Source organism: Pollicipes pollicipes, unplaced genomic scaffold (genome assembly GCF_011947565.3).
Source record: "Pollicipes pollicipes isolate AB1234 unplaced genomic scaffold, Ppol_2.1 Scaffold_5724;HRSCAF=6776_pilon_pilon_pilon, whole genome shotgun sequence".
Classification (NCBI taxonomy): domain Eukaryota; kingdom Metazoa; phylum Arthropoda; class Thecostraca; order Pollicipedomorpha; family Pollicipedidae; genus Pollicipes; species Pollicipes pollicipes.
The window spans coordinates 33085284-33103130 of record NW_023596746.1 but is presented as its reverse complement, the minus strand read 5'-3'; the positions used below and the strand labels follow the sequence as shown (position 1 = coordinate 33103130).

Genomic DNA, 17847 nt, shown 5'->3' with positions numbered 1-17847 from the left:
TTGTCTTGTTTACCTCAGCTAGCCGATTCCATTATAACATAAACTACCCTGACAGTATTGTGTGGTACAATACTGCCCTGAGCTCACAGGTGGTCCCGCGGCAGTTCCACGCGTGGCGGGGAGATCAGACCAGCGTCGGCCGAGATTGGTCGGCGTCGGTCCGAGACGCATCACCTCGGGGAAGGCGGGGGGGGGGGGGCAGTCTGCCGGAGGGGGGCCGACGAGCGCCGCCTCCCGGCGGACACACCGTCGCGTGGCAAGTTCTGATCACCGCCCACCGAGCTACGTCGCAAATTAAAGATTGGGCACCGAAGTTTGCCAATCGCGCGGCTCGGGCCCGGGGACGACTCCGATGAGGCGGCGCCGGCGCGCCGCGTTAGCGCGCCCAACGGCATGCATTACTTACAGCGCGCAGCAGCGGCGGAGTTGGTTAAAGTTCAGCCCGGTGCAAAGGACGAAATCTCCTCAAAAAGACGGTGTTTGTTGCGTTTCGTTGTCATTTTACGATTTGGAGTTTAACACGCGCCCGGATGACCGGCTGAACAGCCTGCGCTCGGCTGGGGGCCAATCTGACTCCCAAGATCTCAATAACTAAAGGGCCTGAAGACACCAAATTTACAGGGTGGGTTGGTCTGTATATAAGCTCACTTGTGTTAAAATGACAGGTTCATCAACTAAAAAATTAAGTTTCAAATAAGGTCACACAAGGTCAAGCTCAAGACAAGCGTCGAAAGTGCCCCGAACTCGTCACGCAACCGCCTTGCCTCGAATCTGTTCTTAGCAAAATGTCACTGGTGTTTATTTTGGATCAGTGATCTTGTTTGGCCTTTATAGGGCCACACTATGACCAAAAATCTACGAGATCGTCTTAAGCTTTGAATTTGAATAAACGCCAAGGTTTATGCAAGGCGGCACGTTCCAAAAGAACAAAAGGTTAATCCAGGTCATTTCAGGCCAATTAACTACTCTGACTTTAAATAAATTTATGAAAGATGTCTGTTACAGTACCTCTTATTGAAAGTTTCAAATGAGCCTCAGAAACTACCGCACAAGGCAAACTCTCCAGTAAAACATCACGTTAGTTTTAACTTCGGCTTGACATTTGTTATTGACACTAGATCAATGGAATTTGCTGCAATGCCAAATTTAATTGATTTATCACTTCCGGACTATCTCAGAGATGTATGGCCTCGTCTAACACTACGTTGTTGCATCACTTTTAACAATTCCCTACAAATTGCCTTTGCTGACGACAACGACTTAACTACGAGCTGCCATAGGTCAGAGAACTTACAAGGGAAACACAATTTGTTTCATTCCAAACGACCCGCTAATCAATTGCCTACAACTACGCCACATTTGGCGCGACTACGTGACGCCATTCGAAAATTGTTATGTAAAAATCTTCGCATGTCAAACTTACCCCCAACCGATCGCGTGTTAAACTCCACTTTGAAGTGGCCAGGATGGATCGAGAGAGAGCCGAGATACGCCTCCCTCTCTCGCCAATAGAGCAAAACTTCCGCTCATAATTCCGGAATACCTAACGATCTGCTTTCGGTGCCATGGGTCAACATGGTACATCTAAAAAATGAACACCGTGTCCTCAACACCTACCCGCCGGTTGCATGAACTGACGAAAAACAGTGTTTTTTTCATACTTTTTGATCCCTTTCCCTTCCTCGGCCGCTGTCATTTGTGACTGCCCCATTCGAGCATTCGATTCGATATTGTTGGCAACAGCCGCACAAAAGAATGACCCTCGCTAGAATGACCGTGTGCACGATTGTGTCCACGCCGTGACGGACAACCCGACCCCACAAAGCCTCCGAACAATGCCGGCCGCCAGGCGCCGGTCGAGCGCCATCCGTCTGCGGGCGCGGCGCACGCCCTCGTCCCGGCGGTCCACAGCACTCAAACCCGGCCGGCTGCGCGTGCACGAGCGCCGTGACGCGCGCGCACGCACCGGCCTCGCCGCGACCTGCGAGCGGGCCGTCGTGACGGCGGCGCCGCTCAAGTACCCTGCCGCGGCGACCGCGGCCGGCTGAGGGCCATCAAGGCGCTGGCCGGCCGGCGCGCCCCGCCCGTCCCAAGCACCGGACGCGGACGCGTCGGATTTGTAAACAGCCGGGCGTAACGGTACGGTGCGGCGTGCGCCGCGAACGCCGCCGGTCGTGCCTGCCACTCAGGTGCCGCCCGACGTCGCCGGCGATCCCAAACGCAGCGACCTCTGGACGGGGAGGACCGCCGAAGGAAAACATTTCTCCTGCGCGCGGCGACGCGAGGGTAGGAAGCGCAAAGCGAGGTTTAGCCGCCGGCTTAAGCCGTGCGCTTTGCACCGCCTGGGACCTGACTTCTCATTAAAACTTCAAAACGGTCCCGATCTCCGATGATTGGTGGTGAGATAGCACAATCGGCTGGGAAATTAGATGCAATGGTCTGAATAAGATCTGCCGCGGGCGGCGTCGCGGCGGAGGGAGACGCCGGCGTCGGCCCGGCACCCCTCCATTTCAATTTCACCGGGGATGAGGATTTGCCGGGGGCGATCGAAGCCTCTATGAGGCTATCAAGGTTATATGGAGGAGAGCGCGGCGAAAACAGTGAGCGCCCGGCACGGCCGGCCCAACTAGTAAACAGATGAGACCCGCCATCCGCGGGATTGGGGCATTTGCATGCTGAGAGGATCGGTGTTTTTTAACCGGGCCGAATCAGGCGCCACGCCGCTGGGAAGCGGTGGCGATCTCGGCCGCCGGGAGAGAGGCAGCCAAGCACGCTTCCCGTGTCAGCCGCGCTGGGCCGGCGCGAGCGAGGTCAGCCGTGGTGGGCGCTGCTGTCTACTGCCGCGGTCAGCACCGACAGCAGCGCGCGAAAAAACAGGGTCGTAACCCCACGACGGCACGGCGGTGGCTGGCACTCTCTGCTGTGATGTTGAACCGCTGCCGCCTGATGCCAATGTTTTTCTTCGGGCTCCGCAGTCTGCAGTCCAGCATCGCCTTGGCTTATATACTACCCACGGCATCTCTGGAGCACGAACGTGGAATTGAAGCCAGATTTCATTTCTGTTCGCAGCGATTTTTCAGTCTTGTCTCCAAGACCACACCTACACAGTTGCGTTATTGTGGAGTGTCTCTGAAGTTGGCAGGGGACTGTCGGATACCAAAAAACCAAGAACCATTTGAAAAGCAAAGTGCATGCCTGCTTTACTTTTCCCTCAGCGTAATCGGCTTTGCAACAGGCACCTGGACGCGGCAGCGGGCCACGACCACGAGGAACAAAGCCCGTCCTCAATGTCCATTTCCGCAGGCCCGCAGAACTACGGTCCATCTCCAAACCTTCGGCTCGGCGTCCGCGCTGCTTTTTCTGAGCTGCCGCGACCAGTTCGCGGGCTGTCGCACCCCGCGTCGGCAGGCAGGCGGCGGCGGCGGCGGCAGCGGAGGCGCGGCGCGGCTCCAATCAGTCGTCGCCGTCGCCGCCGCCGCCAGCTGATTTTCGATGTCGCGCCGATCGTCGGCGCCGGCGATTTATGCGGCGGCGCTGGCGGGGCTTATTTCAGGTGGACGCCCGGCGAATAACAAGCCGCCGCGTCGCGTACGTGCCGGTGGGAGCGGGGCGGCCGGCGGAGGCGCCGAGGCCTCCGCCACGGCGTCGCACGCCACGGGGACGTGAGCGAGTTAAGTGAAGCGACTCATCGTCGCACGTCCGTTGGGACCGGCGACGGCGCCCGCAGGGCACGGTCGGCACGTGGCAAGGAGGTGCAGAGAGGGGTTGCGTACGAGCTCGGGCTCGTGGCTGGGACTGGAGTTTGTGACTGGAGCTCGTGGCTGAGATTCACGGCTAGACCTGGGGATGATGGCTGGAGTTCGTGGCTCAAGTTCGTGACTGGGCTGGGGTTCATGGCTGGGGCTGGGGTTTGTGGCTGTGGCTCGTGGATGGGCCTGGGGATGATGGCTGGGGTTCATAGCTTGAGTTCGTGGCTGGGCTGGGGATGATGGCTGTGGTTCGTGGCTTGAGTTCGTGGCTGGGCTGGGGTGATGGCTGGGGCTTGTGGCTGGAGTTCGTAGCTGGGCTGGGGTCATCAGCGGCTCGGACGGTTGATGCGTTTATTGTTTGGCGCCGGTTCTTTTCGAGGTTAGTCAGCGTCAGCGTGCTCTGATTAAATGATAGCCGAAGCTCTGACGGCAGTGTTTAAAGCGTTTTAAACGCACCACTCCCTGGGATATACAGATGGAAACGATGCCAGCCGGGCGCTTCAGTAACGCACTTGGAAGAATGACACCACCTGTGCGGCTCAGCTCGGCCAGGGATAGGCCAATGCAATCTCACCGAGCGCAGGCTACCCGAGGTGCGCCCGGCTGCGTCCCTCGCCGGGTGTAAAACCGGTCACCTGTACAGGTCAGCCAGTTCATGCGCGACTGAAGAATCGAACTCACTTGACTGCGACCTACCGTCGGATGCGCTCCAACGACACGCGTCACGTGGCCGCCTTCATCCTGCGCGTGGGGCCTCTGGCTCACTGACCCCGCTCACCGCTAACGACATCAAGTCTGGAGCCGACCAGCGGCAGCAGCCGGCCATTAGCAGCCTGCGGGCCGGAGGCCACCCTTGCGCTCCCCACGGCGGGGTGACATGACCTCGACGCCCGCTCCTCCGACCTGCCAACCGCTCCATGAGCACGCACCGGGCGCCGACGGCTGGGCGCCGTTCGCGTTCCGTTCAAGCCGGCTGCCCGGGCCGTTTGCATAATTCAAATCGATGGTCGCCACCGTTAGGCAGCAGTCGCCTCTGAACAATGCCCCGCGCCCCAGCACGCGACGGCAACTGCCCCCGATCCGCGTCCCGGGCGGCTTCGGATAACGGCCCTTGGTAATCACGCGCAGACGGGCGGGACCCGCTCGGCGCCGAGGCCTCCGGCGGGCCTCAGCCATCCGCCTGTTTTTCCGATCGGCCACTCAGAAAAAAGATGAAGATATTTGATGGAGATTCCGCCACCGCATCCGGACGATGCGTCTCAGCCGCGGCATCGCGCAGAACGCCGGAAGTGACTGATCCCATCGCTGCTTCCGGCTCCCAACTTCAAAAACCTAGCGGAGACGGGGGGGTTTGTGGCGAACTTTGTCGCAAAAATCTACAGACTTCGGGGAATCAAAGAGCCGTAGGAAGCCTTTGTGTCGGCGTCGTCTGGCAGTTTAAGCCGCCTCCCGCGGATAAAGTCGCCGCCCGCGCCTTTTCTGTGAGGGAGACAGGCTGTGCGGTCAATTTGTCCAAACCGTCGCGGCGGTACGTGATGCCAATTTTTATCTATTTAGAACGAAAAGTTTGTCTCAGTTCACACCGTTCACGCCAAGTAGATAAATGACCCAAACTCGAGGGAGGGTTGGCGGCACACCACGTGCATTGAAATGGCCTGTCACGACACCGATGCATAATGCAAGAATGGCGGAGAATAGGGCAGCCCCCTCGGTGTGACAAGCGGCAGACGCCTGACCGATACTCTGCTGTCACGTATTTTGGTATTGCATGTGCAAGTGATCTTGTCAATCGGTACCCGAGAGCAGCCCTCTTGTGTTATGTTACACGTCTTGTATGCACATACACTTAATAAGCCCCATATCAAAGATCGCTCCAACGCCTTGCCCCAAGTGAAATAACGACTATAACAAAAGGAAGCGGGCAGTCATCCATTCTTTCCTGGGTATCGTGAGCTGCCCCTTGCAACGATAGCTTGCATATTGCACGGCCATCCTGTATGCAACACAAAGCCCTCAATCTGTTGTACTCCCCGACGCGTAAAACATGGCCAAGCAGCGGAGCGGGGCCGGTGCGGTGTGGGGCGCGCCAGAGACGCCGCAGATACAGCAGCGTACATGTCCGGCTCCCCAGCGGCAGAGGGGCCGTGACGAATGCTCGCTCGCAAGCCATGGCTGTGCATGCAGCGCCGCTCGCGCCGCCGGCGCCGCACCCGCCGGCGCCAGACCGATGACTGTCACCCTGGGGCGCAATTAGCACGTGCTGCACGGGCCTCCCAAGCCGGCGCGCTCACAAAGACGTACAAATCGCCGGTATTGCGGAAGCCGACGCTGCCGGCGCTCGGCGCGCTCGGCTGCCGGCCGGCGGACGTGCGCTCGGCTGCCGTCCCGCGACCGGGGATGAACGAGGTTTTTCAGCACGGACTGAGCGGACGGACGCCGCTTCTCCGCCTCGCTGCGATTGCGTGTCGCATCGCTGCCGCGACTGATTGCGACGCGCGTCGCTTATCTTAACAAGTGGAAATTATCGTCAAATGGAATATTTTCTGTCGCAGATTTCAATCAGACGAGCTTCTTCATCAGCTGTCTGGATGTCTCGTTAGCGCGAGCAAACAGCGGCGCTTAGACGCCTGCGCCAAGTTCGTCTTCGGTCGCGCCGGCGGCGTTTGCAGTGCAGCAGAGCAGCCAGACGAGGGCGAAACTCGCGGGCGGCGCAGGGCGACGGGCAGCGGGCAGCCCCTTGTGGGTCTCACAGGGCGCCAGGCAGCGGGCAGCCCCTCGTGGGCCTCACGGGGCGCCGGGCAGCGGGCAGTGGCAACCTCGTGGGCCGCAGCAGGTCGTCCCGCCGCGTGCATGTGCCATTCGAAGGCGGACACCAGCGCTCGGCAACGACCATTGTCAGTCGATGCTGGCGTCACACGCCACCGCAGCCGCTCCGGGAGACGGTGTCTGGACAGGGGCGCGCCCAGGCGCCGTGTCAGGAGTGCGGACTCACTTCAGCCAGAGGTGATCATTTCCTGACGGATGGCTGAGGTCGCTTGTGTGTGATCAGTGACAAGGTGCAATGCTTGGGCAGCCGTTTTTCACCCCCATCCACCTCAGTACGCCTCTGCTCACAGGGAGCGGAGGCAATCTGGCGATAGCTCGCCAGGCATATCGACCCAAAATAATGGACAAAGCGGCGCGGTTGCGGCCAGGCCCCATAATCCGCCTCCACATCGGGATGACAATAAGCGCGCGTAATTACAGTAAGCGCGTGTAATTGCCGATCGGCGTCGCTTTATCTCGAAACAAGGCCCCGCCGCGAGTACAGAGCCCTGGAGAGCCCAAACAGACCGCAACGAAGACAAAAGACCGACCTGCAGTAACTACCACGGCGACGCAATTGATTCATCATCTGGACTAAGTCGACCGACTGACCTTTCAGGACGCGCTGAACGTCAAGCAATGACAGGCTTCCTACACGGCATTCTGGCAACACTAAAACGCATTTTGTAACGTCAGTCTCCTGATCCAGATAAGTTCATCGTTGACCTCTGCACCGGTAATCGCCGACCCGGCATCTGTCCCCGAATACCCCGGCGCATTCGGGCTGCCAGCTCTGCGCCCTGTTATCGGGCGCCGTGTCATCCGGCGCCCTGCCATCCGGCGCCCTGCCATCCGGCGCCCTGTCATCCGGCGGCCTGTTATCCGGCGCCCTGTCATCCGGCGCCCTGTCATCCGGCGGCCTGTTATCCGGCGCCCTGCCATCCGGCGCCATGTCATCCGGCGGCCTGTTATCCGGCGCCCTGCCACCCGGCGCCCTGTCATCCGGCGTCCTGTCATCCGGCGCCCCGTCATCCGGCACCCTGCCATCTGGCGCCCTGCCATCCGGCGCCCTGTCATCCGGCGCCCTGCCATCTGCCGCCCTGCCATCCGGCGGCCTGTTCTCCGGCGGCCTGTTATCCGGCGGCCTGTTATCCGGCGCCCTGTCATCCGGCGTTCTGTCATCCGTCGCCCTGTCATCCCGCGCCCTGTCATCCGGCGCCCGGTCATCTGGCGCCCACGCTGCGACGCTGCCGCTGCTGCGCGTGACACCTCCTCCACGGTCACGCGCCCCAGACGTCACGAGCACGGCCAGCGCCGTGGCGGGCGGCCGCCCGGTTCCGCACGTCCGCGCCGCACCGCTGGCGTGTCCCGCACAGCCGGCCCCGCGGCAGCCCCCGTCAGCCGCAGACGGCGGGGCCGGTCAGACAGCGGGCGAGGCCCGAGTGGAGGCTGACTTCCGGATGGCAGTGACGGCCACCGAGCGTCGCTCTCGGTGGAGATGGACGGCGCGGTGGCCAGCCGCCAGGAGACTCAGACTGCGCTCTGACGGCGGCAGACATCGAGTCTGTCGCAGTTTGAACTGCCGGTGGACTCAGGCTGCCGTCTGAGGGTGACGGCCGTGAAGTCTGTAGTAGTCTCAGGCGCCAGACGATTCAGACTACGACCTGACGGTGACAGACACAGAGTCCGGGCTAGTCTCGTCGAGAGCTCCAGTGGATTTAAGGTTCGTACGACTCGATGGCATACGAATGTAGGTGCCTGGTTTTCAAGGCAGGTTCCAGTCCATATTTCTCTAGTGACATCGAAGTGTTCAGCCACCATGCTGCACCTGAAGTTAAGAGCTTAAGTGCCCCCGCGTGATGCTGCCAGCTGTAAATAATTCATAATACATCTTACATGGTACTCCATTGCCATGCAGGGAAAGACCGTTCCATTGGATTGGGAGCAAAACGTCTTGGAGCCATAGAAGATGATGGAGCAAATGAGATACCCGCTTGAGTAAGCGCTGTCGAAGTTGTGGCAAGTTGCACCGTAATGGAACCAACATGTACATAAATGCAAATAGGAAAAATGCGAATAATCCGCCTTGTACCTTTTCAGTATGTCACCACGTAAAACATGCATCAGAATAACCTGCATGAACAAAGCCTGTTTCCACAGGTCTCAGAGTGTTGGCAGTCACTGGTCAGCTGTATGCTTTCTGGGACTGGGATACTGGCACCTGTGCATGCAGTAAGCATTGGCCGAGCGTCCAAACAGCTGTGCTTGGACACACTCATGACACAACACGTAAACACAAAGGCACTGGATCATAGCAAACTAAGCTCTTTGGCTTCATATCCACCGATTAATCACCATCCCGGGCATCTTTTCAACCGCGTACTTCATCACCAGGCGATGAGAGCCCCAAGACTTCTTCAAACGCATCACTATCCCTGCTCACAGCAAGTCAAACATCAAACGCTGCCAGAAACCTGGGGTCAACAGCCCAGCCATCAACATCGACACGAAGGGCTCTCAAAGGTCTGTTGACGGTCGCTGTCAACAGCCGATTATTTTGGCAGGTGACTCTTGGCCCAGACCAAGGCGCGTGGCTAAACGAACGTTCCTCTTTGTTGTTGACATTTCGGAGGAAAAGACAATCATCAGGTGTTTGCCCCGGCCGCTGCGGTGGCCGGCTGGAGCGGACCGGCTGTCGCCGTGTGGAGATGCGCTCTGCGCCGGTGATAAGTGCTTGGCACCGAACGCTTCCCGTTAAAGCCCGCGGTCCGACTTTCCGACTGCACTATCGCCCGCTAGATGGCAGCTGCGCCTCGGGGCCTCGGAGGTAGGCTGACCCGCCGCGCAGGCCCGGCGAGGACGGCCCCAGGCCGGCGGCGCCCAGCGGCCGAGGCGAATTAAACATGTAATGCCGACGAAACGATCGCTTCATCGGAAAATGTATGACCCGGCGAGACAGGCTATCAAAACAACGCTTAATTTATTGGAAATCAAAGCACCGAGGGTCGCAAAATGTACTGGATTTATGTACACAGAACAGCATGGTGCCGGTTAGGTACGCCGACCTGCCGCCCCAACCGCTCTCGTCACACCGCTTCCAAGCTGGCCGAAATTTGTTGGCTTCTCAGACAGCCGTAACGTCAGGGAGACCAGAGAGAGTTGGATAACAGATACAACGAATGGATGAAAAGTCGGCCGTATTTGATACATAGCCAGGGCGACGATTGGGCTATTCAGCCTCAGATGCCCACAGCCTCCCGAGTTCGGCCCATGCAGCCCAAGCACGTGATGACTGTACAAATCCCCCAGCGCCGGCAGCACATGTTCCGCCGGCATCGTCAGTCATCCGCGGAGGGGCCGAAACAAGGCATGATAAATGAACGGGCCGGGGAGGCCGGCAGCCACAAATTAGCGTCCCCCGCTGCCACCGCGCTCCTGCATCCATGCCCTCTCCTTACCCCTCCCTGTTCAGCCGAGCCGAACCGAGCCCGAGCCGAGTCGAGCCGAGCCGAGCCGAACCGAGCCGAGCCGAGCCGAGCCGAGCCGAGCCGAGCCGAGCCGAGCCGAGCCGAGCCGAGCCGAGCCGAGCCGAGCCGAGCCGAGCCGAGCCGAGCCGAGCCGAGCCGAGCCGAGCCGAGCCGAGCCGAGCCGAGCCGAGCCGAGCCGAGCCGAGCCGAGCCGAGCCGAGCCGAGCCGAGCCGAGCCGAGCCGAGCCGAGCCGAGCCGAGCCGAGCCGAGCCGAGCCGAGCCGAGCCGAGCCGAGCCGAGCCGAGCCGAGTCGAGTCCGGCTCGAATTCGCCATACTGATTCGAGCATTATATTTCAAAATTGTTGCAGTTCATCAAAACTCTTTTTCCGGCTAAAAATATTAAAGTGATAACTTTCGAGCTCTGATGCTAAAATATAATTTTTTATTAAACCTTAATCGGAATTATACAGCACGACATGACACGATACAGCACCACACGTCACAACATGGCACGACCTGACCCGGCACGACCAGACGCGTCAAGCCCAGGTCCTCCGTAGTCTACCATCCTCCGGCGTATGGCCTTCCGCAGCGGTCACAGTCCGTTGCAGAACAACAGCGGGTACCCACTGCATCCAGAAACTACCGACCTTCACCAAGCCCACAGCCAACCCGCCGTCGTACAGGCCTTCCGTCCGCCCCAAACAAAAACAGCATCCCGCCTGGGCGCTGAGCGCGGCGACCCAGTCCAGTCACGTGCGGCGCACTCCCTGACACCGCCGCGTCGGAAGTTTCCCTTCCGGCCCAGTCGTCCCACGACTTTGACCCGATCCCGGCGACTGCCGGAGCGATGAGCACGCGCAGAGAAAAACTCGCGGCCGCAGCCCGATCGCGCGTGCCGGCAGCGTTCGGAAGAGCGGCGGCTCGAGCTGACTCGGATCTATGAGCCGCTCCCCGCGGCCATAAATTCATTCAACAAGGACCGTCGCGGGAAAAAACAATCTGGTCTGCATTATTCATCGGCACGCGCACCTAGATACGGAAGCTGCTCTGATAGGCTACCGCTCGCCACGATCCGTCTTGAAACGGGGTTGTTTACTGGCCGGCCGTGCTCGGGCAGCGCAGCACCGACGCAGCCGACGCCCCGAGTTCGGCAGCGCCGCCGCGAGGCCCCGACGCCCGTCCCCGTCGGCGTCCCCGGCGGCACGAGACGGATGGTGGCGATATTGTCTGGGGGACGGCAGCGCGCCGCTCGGCGGAGACAAACGACGCGCGCGGCCCAGGTGCGTGCCCGGCCGCCGGCGAGGCGCCTCACAAAGCGGCGCCGCCGGTGAGGTGTCGCCGCTGCCGCCGAGCAGATACCGTCTACGACTGAGGCGTGGGCGGGTACAGGACGGGCATCGCCTCCTGGTCGCTGGATATCTCCGAGGCGGCCGGAAACCGTTCGACACCGTTCTGGTCACCTCACACAAAACCAGACATGACGCCGACTAGTTCAGATAAGATACATCTACCCACACTACACGAGACCAGACGAGAAGACTATAATCAGATGTACCCAGATCAGGCACAAACCTGATCCACCCACGCCAGACCACAAGTCACGTGACCAGATCGCATGGAACCAGACAGGACGTCGGACCTCGGACCACCGGGGCACGTGGAGCGGCGCAGACCGGCATCGCCGCTGCCGCTCCCGGCGTCTCCCGATTACTCTCTCGGGACGGGCCGCAGGCCGCGTCACTACACCACGTGACCGCGGCGACACGGCCCTCCGCGGCGGGGCGCCGCCGTGTAATCTGCGCCCGCGTGTCACGTGACCTACTGAATAAATGCGTCGCGGACACCGCGCGGCGGCCCGCTGCGACGTAATTGAATAATCGCGTCCACCGCCCGACAGTACAATGCCACGTGACAAACAGCCAGTCTTAATTACGGTGCCACCGGCGCGCCCGAGCCCAACCCGCCACCTTTTTTACTGACGGCGTTTGCCGGGGGGCTCTTGGCCGGCTATATGCGGCTCATTTATCCTGGTTATAACGTCCTCTCCGGATGCCACGTTTGTCTTAGAGGCGACGAATGTCAGCAAAATTGGTTTGCGTTTCCAGTTGCGCTCGCTCATTTCGGTTGCTTTGCGTTTCGCTCATATTTGTACATGAGGATGTATACTGTTATGCTGCACGCGCGTTATTTTGTTCTTTGCATTCTGCGTCATTTCATCCGTTAGCCTTTCCTCCAACCCTCTGGTAGTCGCCGTATGCTTCTCAATATAGCTAGACATAAATAGCCCTCCCGCCTCATCATTTGATCTCGAGCCTTCCTATTTTCTCCCGTTTTCAATTCGGGAGCATCTCCCACATCCTCTGCGTTTTCCAATTCCCGATGACTTCTCCTTCTCCCTTGAGGGATTGATGGACTATTGAAACGACTAGTGTCGGCTCAACAGCCCGATATGGGGCGTGCGAGCAAGGGTGAGCGAGATGATCATTTTAAGCAATAACGATGAAATTACTGCGACATTCGACTCGATACAATTATTTCTAAGCGCCATCCGGCACAAATATCAACGAATCGAAGTTACCATAACGACCCGGGAAGTAATGGAAGGAAATTTTTCTCCGACATAAGGGAACGACAGTCTAGGGATCGCTCACAGGATCATGCAATCTTGCGTCGTCCGGGATAGCATGCAATCTATCCTTTTCGAGGCGGACCGATTCAGATCATATTTCCGGCAGCACAGGTCTATCGATTGGTGACAAGATATACAAAGTTGTTCTTTTGTGAGCTACTGCACCATTCAAAAGTACGGCATGTAGAAAGAGCGCATATACATAATCAAAAACACAAATCACGGAATTATCGACGGTAGGTAATCTTGCATGCAGTGTTCAAGCTGTCAGTGACAAGGTGTGATTAATGATTGAAGATTAATTGATGATGATGCGGAGCTTAAGAGCCCGAATTTACAGCACTAGAAGGCTGACCTTCTCGGAGGCGTGCCGATCTTTACAGAGCACGATTTTGTTTGATCTTTTCTGCCCGTAGACAATCAATTGCTCGGACCGTTTGGCTGAAGACCGACGTTCAATAAACTAATCAAAACGTGACCTAGGTACTCATGTATCCCATAAACCGACGACGATCGAAGCAGTCATTTTCGCCGAACTTGTTCTTCATTGGTCCCTAGATGGGAGCTGGCGAGTTCCTTTGCTACAGCAACTAACCGAACCCGTATCTGTTCCTTCAGGACCCGCTCGCTTCTCTGAACGAGTATTGGCCTCATTGATGAGTCAGATACTGGCCATCCTCTATTACGCGACTGGGGTTCCTTTGTGCATGACTCACCATCCATATTGACATTTCCCCTAAATATCCCCGACCTCCGATGGTTGCTTAGTAACGCTATCTAACAGCTCAGGCGTGCACTCAGCCCTCTGACTCGATCCTCTGCCCCTGGGCGCACGTCATCGAGACCAGCTATCTATGGTCTCCGTCCATGGGTCTATAACTATGCGTGGCACCGCAACTTAGCCGTATCGTTCCCGCTGTACTTATTCAGAGCAGATCGTCTTCCAAACAACATGTGATTTTCCCCAAATACGCAGTCCGCAGATCTTTAACCGCAATTGTTCTCTGCGTTTTGGTATTCCGATCTCTCCATTCACTCAGTCGTCAGCTGCGCAACTCCAACAACTCCTCCTCAAACTATCCATTTAGTGCATGCTTTTCGCTATCGTTACTGCTGTGCTGTCGATCGAAATATTACTTAAACGTTCGCCAGGTGGTCAGCCAATCCTCTTGGCTCCTCCTCTCTCAATGTTCCCAGCGATCAGCTCGTTCTCCTCTCTCCCTGTCCCCTGAAGTCAGCCTGTCCTTCTCTCCTTGCCATCAGCGGCCAGCCTGCCCTCCTCTGACTGTCCTCAGCAGTCGGCCTGTCCTCCTCTCCCCCTGTCTCCGGCGGTCAGCCTGTCCTCCTTTCTCCCTGTCTTCGGTAGTCAGCCTGTCCTCCTTTCTCCCTATCTCTGGTAGTCAGCCTGTCCTCCTTTCTCCCTGTCTCCAGTGGTCAGCCTGTCCTCCTCTCTCCCTGCCTCCGGCGGTCAGCCTGTCCTCCGCTCTCTCTCCCTATCCCTGGCGATCAGCCTGTCCTCCTCTCTTCCTGTCCCTGGCGTACCGCGGACTGCGTCCCGGGGGCCGAGGCGGGGCTCAGCGCTCCAGCCCCGCCAGTCCTTCTAATTACGGACGGCATCGCCGCCTGGCACCCCGGAATTACATCGACCAACTTAGAAACAATTTCCAGCTCAAAGGCTCGCACTCGCATCCCCCGTAATGAAATTTCGCAGTCGGCGACGTTTCCTGCTACGTGACGAGGCCGGGCGGGCCGCCGGCAGCCGACCCGCCGACGTTTTTCGGTACGTGTTCGGACGCAGAGGCGGCCCCCCGTGGGAACAGCTGGGATGGAGGCGGGGGGGGGGGGGGATGACGCGGGGCAGAGGCCGACCCAGCTCGGCAAAATACGCGCTCAGACCGGCTGTGAGGCTCGCAACACAGTCCGGCACTCACGAAGCCCCAGTCGATCGGCACCCGGAAGGGGAGGCCCAAGAGCGAGCCTAATCCAATAGCAATGTAACGTAATGTTAAAGTTATGCTAATATCTCTCGCTGCCGCTCGACAGAGCCGGTGCCTGGCGCAGAAATGTAAGCCCGCAAAGGATGCAGATTTTCAGAGCATTGTGTCTGTCAGATGTGAGATCTTTGTAGCCAGCAGCAAATCCTCAAGGCAGCAGCTAATGGTGCAGGCGTGAGCTTGCCTGGAGACAACAACAGGTCATGCAGACAGCGGCTGATGTCGTATTGTGATGCAGCTGTGTTGATATTGGCTTACCCGGTGCCGGCAGCAGCTCCTCCAGACAGCAGACAACATGTGGATATGTGGGCTTACCTGGAGCCGGCAGCAGGTCCTCCAGACAGCAGACAACATGTGGATATGTGGGCTTGCCTGGAGCCAGCAGCAGGTCCTCCAGACAGTAGACAACATGTGGAGATGTGGGCTTACCTGGAGCCAGCAGCAGGTCCTCCAGACAGCAGGCCAGCTGAGCCAGTAGGCCGGCCAGCACCAGCACGCTGACGACGCCGGCCGACGGCATCTCACCGCTCCTGTCGGGAAAGGAGAAAGCCGTCACTAAATCGCAGGCGGTAGGTTGCAAAGGGATCTGGGTTTACAGCGGTGCTGTCGAAGGACCTTCAATACGCGAAGATTCCTCTCAGCCACATCGCATGCAGAAAGTCTGAAGGTTTCTTGTCGGACGCGCTGGCACTGCTTCTGGGGAACGGAGACGCCGTAACCGACTTCACTTCGGGCGGAGGCGACCTTCTACCATAGTTTTGCCAGATAATGCGAGTGTTTTACCTGGTGCGGAGTAGAATACGTCGCATTGTCATGATCTTTCCCTTTAACAAAGCGGCACGTTTAAAATAAGCTTTGGCGCATTGGTAGAAGTACCGGAGGAACTGCGCGTACGCCGCCGTCAGCGCGACAGACGCCGGAAGCAAAACAAATTGCTAAAGAGAGGAAAGAATAACCCATTCCATCGGCGACAGCTGCTGGAAAGGAACTCGTGGACAAAGGGGCATCGACTTCGTCAGCAGGCCGTCGCGGTACTCGAATAACCCCGAAGAGAGCCCAATGGCCCCCGCTGCGTCGGGGCAGCCCGAGTTAACGAGCGCTCACTCGACATCACCCACGCTGCGCCACATCCGGAGTCAAGTCCTGAACACAACGACCGCCGCAATTCCATGTCGGGCGGCTGAGCGTTGACAAACGGGCCCGGTTATCCCCCGGCGGAGCTTATCTGCCGGCGACTGGCGGGCGCGGCCGTCGCCCAGCCAGTAATGGCCGGCCGCATCTGCCCATCGGCGGCAAACCCCGCCGTCCCGGCCCCAGATAGACGCGCCTCCGGCCATGACGAAGCCCGACTGCCGGCACCGGCTGACTAAGCGCGTCGCATTCGCCGCCGCCGCGACAAACGGCGCATAAAGCAGCGGCGATAGGATCAGTATCGCCTGCCGCGCGGGGCTTCGCCGTCCCGCTATCCGTGTCGGCTCCGACGCGGCCGCCGTCGACGGCGACGCGTGCGTCACGCTCACGCGCTGGTAACACGGGCGACGGCGGCGGCGTACGGCTTCTGCTGCGGCTGGCTAATGGCGGCGGGCGGCGGGCGGCGGGCGGCGGCGCATCCATCAGCGAGCGCCGGCGCCGGCACGCCAGGTCAATATCGGCCCCGGGGGCACGGGCCAGCCACGCCCTCATGCCCCTGCGTTACGTGCCGGCCGGCAGCGCGGAAGAGTGCGTTAATTATTCCGTGAGAATTCCTTGCGGACGACTCGGTCTGAAGGCGCACCAGCTGCGCTCATGCCTCGACGCCGTCTGCAAAGCGCCACGTCTGTGGGCGGGGCGTGCACCGACGACCTACCCGTCCGGCGCGGCGCGACCCGGGCCGGTCGGCCGCCTCGCCCCGGGCGGTGGTGCGTGACGGCGGCACGCACGGCCGGGCGCCCACGCACAATGCGCGGTGGCGGCCGACACGCCGGCGCCCTGTCGCAGCGGCGGCTCGATGCTTCCGTCTCGAGTCCGTCAATTAGCGGACACCGCGCCGGCCGTGTGATAACGGGCGCCGCCCTTCGACCGCCGGCGTCGGCTGAGTCAGAGCCGCCCCTCCCCCACCCTCGTCCCCCCGGGACGGGCCGCGGGCGGCCGAGCAGACCACCCGCCCCTAAATCCACACGATATTTGGCAGGATAACAGCGGAATGGCCGGCCGCCTAATAGAACGCTCACGGCTAGGAGTGGGGAAGATAAAGTGCTCGGCACCACGATTGATGTCCTGTAGCAAAATTAGCACACCTTTCCATCACGGGCGAATGGAAGCTAAATATACGGTGCCGTAGGCCGGTACCGTCTGTTTCTGGCCAGACGACGCGTTAATGACGTCAAGTGGTCTGGCCGTGGCTTGTTTTACTGTGCCAGCCGCCGCCGTCCTGCCGTCTTTTCAGCGAGCTACGGCAGCAACAACACCGTCGCAGCGAGCGGGAGCTGCGGCAGTGATTCGGCGCCAACTCGCTCCGGGCCAATGGCCATCCCTCTCGCCCAGCGCAGGCAGACCCGCCGAGCCGACGGCGCGCGCGAGTTCGCCTCAGCGGTCCGGGGTCACCGCACGACTCCTGACGGGGCGCCGCGCCGGCGTCTCTCTCCGGATTACCTCCCACCGGCCCGGCCCCTTGCTGCGTCGAGACGATAACTCCACAATCTATAGAAATGGCGTGAAATAGTGTCCCAGATTGAACTGATTTAGCCACAAAAGGTTGTTTTTGTCGCGGGAAGATTTTCGCTCGCAACGGTTGCCGACTTTGCAGTCCAGCGCACGCGCTGTTTTTCCGCGGTGAAATAACAACAGCGAAAGCCTCTTAAAAGGCTGGTCAACACAGAATATCTCACTACGGCGCAAAGCGTCGGCCAATATCGGCCAGCGGCTCGTACGAGCGAAATGAGTCCGGCCGGTCGACCCGCAATCAACTGAGCTGCTGAGTCCGCCACTTGAGACGTCCGCTGACGCGTGCCGCGTTATTCGGCGCGCTCCGAAAGTCAAACACGACGCGACCATGAATTATGCAGCCGGCCCGAGCAGCTGAACGCCTTCCCAATCCACGCCGACACCGACGCGCCGCCTCCGCAGACGGACGGACAGACAGACAGCTCAAATAAACACGGCCCGGCGGTGCCGTCACAGGGAGAGGCGCTGAATTCATGGCATGCCGCCGCCGTGGCC

At 59.5% G+C, this 17847-nt stretch overlaps 1 long non-coding RNA gene across 1 annotated transcript in view; it reads right to left on the bottom strand.

The window, feature by feature from the left end:
- LOC119103657 (uncharacterized) overlaps nucleotides 1–17847 on the bottom strand; it is a 51000-nt gene that overhangs the window by 26968 nt on the left and 6185 nt on the right. Inside the window, exon 2 of the long non-coding RNA XR_005094797.1 lies at nucleotides 15079–15179. This is a non-coding gene — a long non-coding RNA (uncharacterized LOC119103657). The remainder of the gene's footprint in view (nucleotides 1–15078; nucleotides 15180–17847) is intronic.